Genomic DNA, 12162 nt, shown 5'->3' with positions numbered 1-12162 from the left:
TAATAATCCTGCAGTGATATTTCATTGTGGCCAAAAGAGACTATTGTGACATGCCGTGCGACAAGGTCAATTTCACTTAAGGAAAAATGCTAACATTTTCAAGTCAGCCTTTAAATTACAGTTATTATTGCATTTTCGTTATCTTGTTACAGGGCGGTAATCTGATTTCACTAGTGCCACAGTTATTTAGGTAGGCGCAATATATTTCTTGAAAGTCAGGATGCATAAGTGCAAAATTTTATATCATTTTCTAAGTCCCAAATAAATTGTGTTTCAGAAAATCTGCCTTTAAAAATGTTTATTTAGATATTTTTAGCATGTAAATGTTTCCCTTTAAGGGAAAACTTATTCTTCAAATTGCATGCAACTGGTTATAATAACACTGCTTCCTTCAGGGCCCTAACCCCAGTGCTCTCTCCGTGAGTGAGGGAGTAAATTTAATGCTAAGTCCTTATGGACCTTGAGCTACACGTCTCGATTGGCCTTATAATACCATCCGCTGCCCCTGCCATTGAGCATCTGAAGGGAGATCTTAATGACTCACCCACTCCGCCGGAGTCATTTGCTGTCCTTTTCCTCAAGTGCAGTGCAAGAGGCGTCTGTAGACACTGTGTGGACTACACTCAACTGTACACTGAATTCTACTTGTAGCGGCCTCGGGAGCATCCGAAGCCCTTTACAAATGCAGACAATTAGCCCTGGCTGGGTGGCTCAGTTGGTTGGAGCGTCCTCCTGTGCACCAAAAGGTTGCAGGTTCTAGTCCTGGGTAGGGCACATATCTGGGTTCCAGATTTGATCCCTGGTTGGGGTGTGTAGGGGAGAGAACCCATCAATGTTTCTCCCTCTCTCTTTTTCTCTCCCTTTCTCTCTCTCTCAGAAATCAATGAAAACATATCCTCAGGTGAGGATTTAAAAAATAGTAATAAAAGGCCCTTGCCAGTGTTGCACAGTGGTTAGAGGGTAGCCCCACGATGGAAGGTCGTTGGTTCAAATCCTGGTCAAGGGCACATGCTTCCGTTGCAGGTTTGATCCCGGGCCTTGGCACCAGACTCCTGTTGCAGGGGGCACTCTCTCCTGGCTCCCTGCACTCACCCCTGTGGTTCGCAGCCATGTGGGCCCGACAGTGGCCTGATGGACTGTAACCAGCCTCACTGGAGGGGGCTCAGCTCCACCATGAACAGAAACTCTTCCAGAATTAAGGGAAATGGGACTTAGGAAACTCGAGGATGTTAATTCCACACAAATAAAGCTTCCTACCACATCTCCTTCTCCATGCTTATTCCAGCAGCGCGCCAAGAACCCCACTCCCCCCAGCAACAGAGAAGGCTCATCCACCCACTTCTCCGCTCACAGATGTCCACACCTAGGATATAGATTTTTGTGGCCAGTACTTTTTATTAATATAAAAATACATCTGGGGGCTTCCAGGAATGGCAGCAGCGGGAAGCAGTCACGCAAACCCTCTCACAGATAAAAAGATAAAATTTGCACACAACTGTAACTACTACTTGAAGGCCTTGGCACGCATGCCGAGTGAGTGGTTTCTTGAAACACAGCCGCTGGAGGAGGTGGTTGGAGCACACTTCCATACCCCGGGCTCACAGGCTACAGACCACAGACCGCCTCCCGGTGTTGGCTTGAGGGAACAGAGGGAGGCGAGGGCTGGAGACAGCTGAAAGGTCTGGAAAAACAGTATGGAGCACCGAGAGCAGCCCTGGAGGCGTCTACCCGGGAGCAGTGGATGGGAGAGCGCTGGAGCTCTTAGTTTTCTTGACCTGCTAGCTCCCTGACAACCTTGGCTGTGAGGACAGAAACGTGCAGCCTTGCTCCTTAGCTAAAGACGGCAAGGAGGGAGGCTGGAAACATCAGAGGGAATTCTGCAAGTGAGAGGAAAAGAGAAAGGACCGGCCCCCAATCTGAGTATAAACCCCTGTCAAACCCCAGGCCAACATCCACACCTGGTATGTGCGGGGAAGGCCTGGGGGCTTGGGGCAGAGGGCAGGCAGACACCAGAGAGACACTTGTCCCTGGAAGGTATTGCTGCACTGGGAGGAATGTTGGGAGGTTGCTGCTTTTTGAAGGGAAGGCATTTCCTGAGTCCACACACAGCTCCCGGGGCAGAGCTGCTAGTTGGTGGAGAAGATGAAGTTTCAGGAGGATTTCTGAGAAGCAAGGCATCCAGAGAGACTATATGAACTAGACAACCTGAATATAAACTTTGCTCAAATGCTTGAATGATCACCAAATTCTATAAGCATAGTGTGTGGGGAGGGAGGGCTGAGAGGACCAGGCTAAAAAGAAGGAAAAGATTTGAAGTTGGAGTCCAGACAAGTTAACTGCCTACTTAGAACAAAAAGTGAAACAAGACTCCTTTGCTGGCAGGGAGAGTACACAGCCAGGATTGGAATGAACCCAGAAATGGGATGCAGTGGTCAGCTGGGTCCCTGGACTAGACCCGGCCGAGGAGGAGACCCAGCCCCGCACTGGCCTTGGCTTCTCTCACCATCAAGAGCACAGACCATGGAGTAAAACTGCAGGGTTTAAACTCTATTTCACAATTCACTGCTGTGTGAGCTTGAGACAATGTTTAACTTCTCTGAGCCTCTGTTTTCTCACCTCTAAACTGGAATAATAATAGGACTTCCTGTTTGAGGCATTTGTGAGCAATAAATGAGTTATTACACACTTACCTGCAATTCCAGGGCGTGGTCGGAGGGAGAAACCTTGAGTTTATTAAAAACAGTGAATTGGCTTTGATAATGCCACATTTCAGAGTAACAGAATAGAAGCACAAAATGTAGTTACCTAGAGAAAATTATACTTGTTTTTCTTGTATAACAGAATTTTTGGTTAGGTTTGTGCCTATTGCTTACACACACAATTACATACATGCTTACATACAAATATATCTGCTATTGGCTTCTAGAGGGTACACTGGATTATATCTTGCTTTTTTCCATTCTGACCATTTTATATATAGCCCAATTGAAATTCTGACTTCCTTTTTGTTTAATCCAAAAGTTTCAGAAAGTTATACAATGCTAAAAACTTTGTTTCATTTCTAATATTTCTGCATTCTGGTTAAGAAATATCCTATATAATAAAAGGCTAATATGCAAATTGACCGAACAGCAGAATGACCAGTCACTATGACCTGCACTGTCACCAGGGGGCAGATGCTCAATGCAGGAACTGCCCCCTGGTGGTCAGTGCACTCTCACAGTGGGAGTGCCACTCAGCCAGAAGCTGGGCTCACAGCTGGCAAGTCCTGGGGTGGTGGCAGGAGCCTCTCCAGCCTGTGCAGCGGTTGGACATCCCCCGAGGGCTCCAGGACTGTGAGAGGGCACAGGCCAGGCTGAGGGACCCCCCGAGTGCACAAATTTCATGCACCAGGCCTCTAGTTATCTATAAAATACATGATAATCATTTCAATTCCATTTATTTTTTATAGAGCTAAGATTTTTATATCACTTTTTTCTTCCTTGATTATTCATGCGCTCAAACCCTCACTGTTGCCTACCATTGGTATCTTGTCTGCTAGACATGGGGATGCAATGATAAATAAAACTCAATTTCTATCCTTAAAGGCCTTACAGGGCAATAGAGATACAGACAGACAAACAGATTTTAAATAAGAAGAAATCATAACAGAATTAGATGTAGGCAGAGAGGTATAGTAATAGCATTAAATACAGAACGAACAACCAATTCAAGAATTGGATAGAATTATGAGGACTTCATGAAAGAGATGTTTATGTAGCATCTCAAACCACAGGAAGGTATATTTTAAATAGAGGAGAAAGGAGTTTTAGGAATAATGAAGGTATATGAAAATCACAGTAGCATAAAACAATAAGCAAGTTCAGGGAATTGTAAATAATTCCAAATATTTAAGCACAGTGAGAGGTAGGGAGGAAAACCATGAGATTTGATGGAAGACAGGATTCAGGCTGTATTTTGATTTAACTCATATGTAAGAAGATCTTGAAATAAGGCCCTAGAGTGAAAATTGACAAAGGGAACCTGATTTTGAGGCATGCCTGCATTAGGACTTGGTAACGGATTGCTCTGCCAGGGGGGAGAATGTGGTGTGGGTGGGGGTTTGAGACTGTAGAAAGGTCAGGTGTTCAAGGGAAGGGAAAGATGGCTCAGGTTTCTGGCTCTAGGTTGCTAAAGACTGGATTCCTGCCCAACAGGTACATGATGCTGCCAATCAGAGGCTGGGCATTGGGATTTGACATTGGGAATTCAAAACAGAGTTAGGGGCTGGACACCTGGTTTTGGAAAAGATGGAAATTCTGTCAATTCAATTATGTGGAAAGAGATGAGCAGAGAGCTGAAGACAGAGCCACAGGGGGCCCAGCTATTGAAGAGATGGGCAAAGAAGTGGGAATTGGTAAATGAAACTGTACTCGTCAGGGTTCTCCAGAGGAACAGAACCAACAAGATGTATATCTCTATGCATACAGAGCTACATATCTGCATATCTGGCCAGTACCAAAATTCACAGGGTAGGCTGGCAGCCTGGAGCCCCAGGGGGAAGTTTCAGTTGGAGTCGAGAGGCAGTCAACTGGCAGAATTCAGTTCTCCTCAGGAGACAGCGGTGGTTCTTCCTAGGAAGGCCTTCAATTGATGGGATGATGATAGAGGGTTATCTTTTTTATTCAATGTCTACTGATTTAAATATTAATCTTTTCTAAAGCATATCTTCACAGAAACACCTAGAACAATGTTTGACCAAACATCAGGGTACTGTGGCCTAGCCAAGTTGACATATAAAAGTAACCATCACAGAAACTGAGATTCAGTGATGACGACAGAGCAATTGAGAAAGGAGAGGGAAAGAAAGGGACAGTGAGAGAGGAGAGAAGGAGAAAGAGAGAGAGAGAAGAAGAAGAAATTTCATTAAGCTAAGAGAGGAAAGAATTTCAAGAATAAAGCAAGCAGATGTGAACAGGAAATATGCTACAGGGAGAAGCAGTAGGAAGTCATTGTGATAAAATAACTGTCTTTTCGCTAAAGCCAACCAAAGAGTTGAGAGTGATATACAGGAGACATCATCTGTCCAGTGAATATAGTTACAGAGTGATGGCCAAAGGGAGAGTAAGGGGGAAGGGTACTTGCTTTTTCAATAGGACTTGGAAAGAAAGAAAATCAATTTGATATGATTAACAACTTGGCTAATAATAGTAAGAGTGACTGTAGCTCAACACATTCATACTCTAGGTATAATTGCAACAGGATTCATAGAAACAGGATATTCTCATCCTAAACAATGATTCTCTAATAGAGAAATTTGGGGGAGGAGGAAGTATTTTGAATGGCATTGAGCTCATGTCAATCAAAGAAAACCACCTAGATAGCTGCCTCCTCAACAAGGCAGATGGAGAAAAAGGTGGCCATGAGTGCATTGGGCAATTTTTACCAAATTATTTCTCCTTATTGATTGATACTATAATCTCTAACAAAGAACATTTAACATTAATAAGCAAATTCTTACTAAAAGTAATATACTCATTTATTTTACAGGTTCCTTGTACTAAACTTTTTAGAAGATTAATGCAAGGTAGTATGAAAAAGACTGAGCAAACATTGTCAATTGTGAGATCTATGCTTAGCTTTTCACATCCAGGCCAGCACTCTTTCTTTTGATAAACCTATTCCAATCTTAAAATTAAGAAAAATATGTCAAGGATGCACAACCCATAGACAAGTCTATCTTTTTCCTATTGTCAGTCACTCTGATTTGTGTCATAAAAGAAGTCATATGACCCATGTACTGTTTTGTTTTCTTCAAAACCTTACCATGGCTAACAGGGGAAGAAACTATAGTTTGAGGTGCAGATTCTCATGCCATAAATGTATGGACAACATAAAAAGTCTTCCCCAGTAGGATCTCATAAAAATATAACACATTTTGATCGTTGCCACAAAATAAACTTTCAGGGGCTGACAAAAGCACATCTAATTTGAAGCAGAGGAGTAATCTCACTTGTTCCACTTGAGTTGGGCAGCCAGGTGCTTTGCTGCATTTAAAGAACCTCCATTCAGTGTAATGGGTTGGGGTCACTTCATCTAATGGATCTCATTATATTGAGGGAATGTAATCATTTCAGTGGCTTGCTTTCAGTAGGAGAAGGAGGACTTTCAATGCAACAAGGAAACTAGTATCAATTTGTTTTCAGTATCTGATAAAATGCTAGTTCATGAGATTTCAGGTTTTGAAATGGATTTGGAACAGAGTTAAAAATATGATCCAATCAATACTGAAGAATTTAGTGCCAAAATCTGTCCTTCATCTGATCAAGAGATTGGGCGAAGGTAGGTTTTAGTGTTTTAGATGCCCTTCTGCTCCTTCCCTTCCTTGTCCTGGAACAACTATTAGCATCTTATTTTCGGTATGGCTTCTTTATGTCAATGGCCAACAGCCAATCCAGTCTTTTTAAGGGATAGGATAGGGTCAACATAAAAGGCATTGACTTTTATACAAACCAAAACAAAACAAAAAAACCCAAAACATAAAATTTTGCATGCGTGATTTCAGTGTATCTTAACAACAGTCTCACAAATTCGATAAAACTAGTCTGACCATATGAAATGACTGCTTTGTAGGTCAAACATTGTACAATGCTGGCAATTCCATGTGGTCCAGACCAAAAGTGTTCTTGCCTTAACAATAAACAAACTGACGCTCACAGGTGTTAAATAGTCTACTCAAGGTCAAATAGCTAGTATACTGCACAATTGTACGTCAAACACTGGTTTCTTTACTCTCCCATCCACTTCCTATGGAAAATAATATTCTAAAAATCAGACTTTTAGAAAATTTGGAGTTGCCATGGTCTCAACACCCACTGCTAGATTTTATCTCTAGTCTGTGCTTAGATGTAGCCCAACCAGGTATGTCAAAGGGATACAAGAAGAAACTGAAAAAGTTCCCAAAGGCCAAAGCTGGAACAGTTTAAGCAACAAAATAAATAAAGTAGCACTGAATTATAACCCACAGTATAAACTCCGTACCCATTGGTCATATGGGTATAAATAAATGATTGAATAAATAAACAGAGGACAGAAAATAGACAAATCTCCTGCTCGGAATTTTAAATAATTTATGTGGCGACTCTGACTTCAAGGAGGTAGAGCATATCTCCTGACTCCTTAAAGGAGCGCTGGGTACAGTGACTTCCTTTCCAAGAGAACCGTAGGAAAAGGGAAAAATCAGGAAACTGGACAGTAGAGAGACCTAACAAACACCACCTCCAGCGCCATGCCCAAGGTTAACATCAGTGGCGATACGTCATGCTGATAGCATATACCTTTGACATGATGTGATGAGAATGGCAGTTTATTGCTGTGATCATCTCACAGAAATGTCTGGCCCCATTCTAATCAGGAGAAAAAATCAGACAAATCCCAGCTGAAGGACATTCTCCAAAATACCTGACTAGTTGTAGGTCAAACATTGTACAATGCTGGCAATTCCATGTGGTCCGGACCAAAAGTGTTCTTGCCTTAACAATAAACAAACTGACGCTCACAGGTGTTAAATAGTCTACTCAAGGTCAAATAGCTAGTCTACTGCACAACTGTACGTGAAACACTGGTTTCTTTACTCTCCCATTCACTTCCTATGGAAAATAATATTCTAAAAATCAGACTTTTAGAAAATTTGGAGTTGCAATGGTCTCAACACCCACTGCTAGATTTTATCTCTAGTCTGTGCTTAGAGGTAGCCCAACCAGGTATGTCAAAGGGTGACATACAGTGAAGGTCATCCAAACGGTGAAGGTCATCCAAAATGAGGAGTCTGAGAAACTCTCTGAGTCCTCAAGAGCCACGGAGGACTTGGCATCTAAATGTGATGTGGGACCTTGGATGGTATCCTGTCATGGAAATACGGACATTGGGTGACAACTAGGGAAATCTGAATGACATATGGAGTGTAATCAATAATAGTGGATCCATATTGGGCATTCATTGTGGCCAATGAACATGCTAACAAAAGATGTTAATAACAGAAGAAGCTGGGTGGGCACATGCCCTGACCAGGAATAGAACTGTGTCTTCCTGGTTCATAGGTGGACGCTCAAGCACTGACCCATACCAGCCTGGCAAATAATTAGAATATTTATAAGTAACTTCAAAATAACCATTTTGAGTATTGAAATACTGCATCAATATTTTTGCTACCAGCATTTACAAAGACCCAAGCTTCTTGGTGTTTCCATAATGCTATTCAAGGTTTATTTGCTCATTGTGACCATGCTGAGGACCTCGCAGTCCAGCACAGAGATCAGCAGATCTCAGCCCCATGGTTATTTTTTCAGGATTCTTGTTTCAAACCCTGTATGTGAAATACTTTCAGTCTGGTTAATGCATTCAGACTTTCAACAACTGCAAAGGGCGCCCTTGAGAACATGAGATGTCTTCAAAAAATCCCAAAATAATTAGAGTGGCCTCCAAGACTTCCTGAAAACTCAGATGTAACTTGATTTTATATGAAACCATATAATACACAAATGCTTAACATTTATCCAATGATGTTGCTAAAGTAGGCCACGGAGTACTTTACGGAGTACTTTACTAACATTCTCCAGGTTAGAGAAAAACCCAGGAGGTACTTATCTCAAATGCAACACGTTTCCTTTTATATAACATCTTTAGAATGTAGTCATTTCCCAGCATCTATCACCTCTGTCACAATTTTCTTAAATCTCTAGCCTCTCACACTCACTTCTCTTATTACAGACCTCATGATTTATGAGCACCGATGGCTGCAAGACAGCTGCGAGATTAGCACTGTAAGCAGTGCAGATCACCTCGGAAGTAGTTCCTTCTGAAATGTACTGTCACCCTGAATGGAATTACAACACATTCTGGGGGCATTTCTGACATGTACTTTTAAACTTACCTGCTCACTTGTAAAGAAAAAAAATAAAATAAAAATCAGAAAAAATCGGGCTATTTTTATGCTGTTTCCTTCTTGTGAAAATAATATATAGACTTTTTTAATCAAAAGCTTATCATAAACTTTTATTTATCTAAGATTTTATACATGCATATATTTAAAAATATATATGTATATGATATTTGTTCATATACTTGGCAGTCTAGTCTCTATTAGAAAATAAAGTAAAGCCAATCCAGTTTACAACAGATACAACTATGATATGGCTATTAGAAAATAACTCAAAAACTATATTACCAGTTATAGTAATAGCATCTGAACTCCCAGAAATTTTTCTTCAACAATGAGTGTTGTAAAATCAAGTCTCAAATTTTATATATTTATATTTATATTTATACAAATGTGTCCTTCCTCTCCTTGTATTTTTAAATGTAAGGTTTTGGAGTTAAAGTCCATAACTAGCTAGAGGAAGAACTGTCTCTAATTAGTTATTTTGTTATTTCCTGCCAACATTCAGGACATCCCTGGCACATTTCTATAAGTGGACATTGTATGTGAAACTTACTAACAAGCATGTGTTGTATTAGTTCCTGTGAGATGACCACCTCTAAGAGTTTTACTAACAAGCATGTGTTGTATTAGTTCCTGTGAGATGACCACCTCTAAGAGTTTTAAGAACCTGAAAAATCACCAGAGGTGACTATTCTCATACTTCCAGTCCATAATCAGAAGAAAAGGGCATTTGAACACCTCTCCCTGGACTTTCTGTTGTATTTTTTAGTTTTTTTATTTTTTAAAATTCTTTATTGTTTAAAGTATTACATGAGTCTCCTTTTTTCCCCATTGACTTCTCCCCCGCCACCTCCTCCCCCAAGCACAAGCCCTCAGCCCCGCTCCTGTCTGTGTCCATTGGTTTGCTCATATGCATGTAAACAAGTCATTTGGTTGACCTTTTTGTTTTGTTTGTTTTTTGCTGATTTAACTTGGGTACATTGCGAGTGAGGAGAAGTAACATTCTAAGGGTGCTTCATTTCTGCTTTCTGCTCTTTCCCCTAAAAAAAACGAGTTTTAAGTCAAGAGAATTTTTAAGGGTCTAAAGTAGGGATTTGGAGATTCAAGCTCTAAATAAGAAACATTGATTTAAAAAATTAATTGTAATATTGGCATGCAAGAATCACACCTAACAAATTATACAATGATATATTCATTATATGTAGTAAGTCCCCCCAAAGGTTAATAATCAGTCTGAGTATAGTTTGAGTTCTACATTCTATAAATTTACTTTTTCAGATTTGTGCTTCTTTCAGTAGGTAATAAACACTTTAAGATACTAAAATAGTTTTTTCCTAAAATAGGCAGCAGGACTAACTTCTCTGTTTTCTTTAGGGGTTGAACTCATGCAAACTGCATTTCCTAGGCCCCTCGCCACTTAGCTGCTGATTACTTTCAGCCAATGGAGGAGCACTAGCCAGTGACGTGAAGGAAGACCCCCCCCCCCCGGGTTCTGCTTCAGGTGTGTCCCAGGCAAGAGGGATGACACATCCCTGTGATGTCTCAGCAGATGGGCGTAGGCAACACCCACGTGCTCCTTTGCCTCCACAGCCTGAGTACGCTGGTTGCTTGGTACCTACAAGTCTCTGGCTTGCCTCAGTGTCCCCTGCTTGCACTTCCGGCTCTTCTGATCACTGTCCCAGTCCCTTCTATGGAATCACATGGCAAGGGCTGTATTTTTCTGACTGACTGATGTCTGACACAATGGTCCAGTGACAATGAATGAGAACACAGGTTTGACGCTTGTCTGCTTTACACAGGCTTTGGATACTGGGTACACTCCCTAGTCTTTTCTGATAATATGTCTTCAGAACATTCTACTTACATCTGCTTTGTTTTCCCTCTTTAATTCCTCACTGCATTTATGATACCTGCCACTGTAAATCTGTGACTCAGTTACCCTAACATCTCACAGGAGACGTTAAAGATCACCTGGTAGCAGCAGTGACAAGAGTTGATTTGAGTATATTATGTATACCCAGTCCCACACTAAATATGCGTATTTATATATATATATATATTATCTCTTTACCCTTCACAAAGAAACATAAAGCTGATACTAAATTATTGCCATTGAACAGATGAAGAAATGGAGGTTTAGATAAATCATGCAGCCAGCTCAGAATTTGCCCCAGATCCAAGCTGTCTACCCCTATGCCTTGTTGATACAACTTCCTTCATTCGACCTTAAGAAGTTCAGATTTCTCTGAAGTTTTTACAAGGCTCATCTTTAAATAAAGGTTTCTGGGAGTTCAAATGCTATTAACATAACTGTTAATATAGTTTTTGAATCATTTTTCTAAGGGCCATATCATATGACGTAAACAGGATTGATTTTACTTTCTTTTCCAATATAGACTAGACTGCCAATTACATGACAAATATCATCTACATATTCTGTGGTGCTTATTTTCTGAATTAAAGAATTTAAAATTAGAACATACGTTCTACAGGGAAAAAACATGATGGTAAAATATAATAAGGCAGTGAAATTGTAGTGGAAGTAATAACCTAGGAAAACAACCAAATTAACAAAAACCAATTAACAGCACTTTGATGTAATATCCTATTTTGTGCTTAGCTATCCAGAGTAAGCATTGTTAGTTTGATGCTGCTTTATTTGATGTGGGCCAGTGGTGGGGATGGTTGACTCGCTTTAAAATCAACTAGTTAGGTTCCTATGCCCAGATTCCATGTCTGTGGGCCTCTACCCAGGGAGAATGCAGACACCTAGGAACCATATATGACATTTGCTTTAAACCTATCCAGCTCAGCCACATTATGTACTGTTTCCAGCATTTCATGCCCAGGAGAATAAATTATACTCCATCACATCTTGAGTGGCGTAGGGGAGAATAAGCCAGGTTAGCTCAACAGCGATTGACTGTCTGGACCGCCAACATTCTCCCCGCCACCTACTCTCCTCAAGAGTGAATGCATTCAGGAAAGCCAAACTGGCTGGGTTGGGGATTAGAAACTGCTCCTTCTTTCTTGTCCTGGGGGAGCTGAACCAGCCGAGTGTCCTTTTGATTTCACTGTAATCCGCCTGACTCAAGGTGGAGCATCTGAATTCTTCACCACCAGATCTCCCTTCCACTTTAGGAAATAATCCTCTTTCAATCTCCTACTCATTCAAATAAAAATACCATCTCATATTAATAGCATCTCTCCCAAGGAAGCTCAAATCATTTTTCAGAGATTTC

Source organism: Myotis lucifugus, unplaced genomic scaffold, assembly GCF_000147115.1.
Source record: "Myotis lucifugus unplaced genomic scaffold, Myoluc2.0 scaffold_154, whole genome shotgun sequence".
NCBI lineage: Eukaryota > Metazoa > Chordata > Mammalia > Chiroptera > Vespertilionidae > Myotis > Myotis lucifugus.
The sequence above is the reverse complement of the archived record's forward strand: the minus strand, read 5'-3'. Positions refer to the sequence as shown.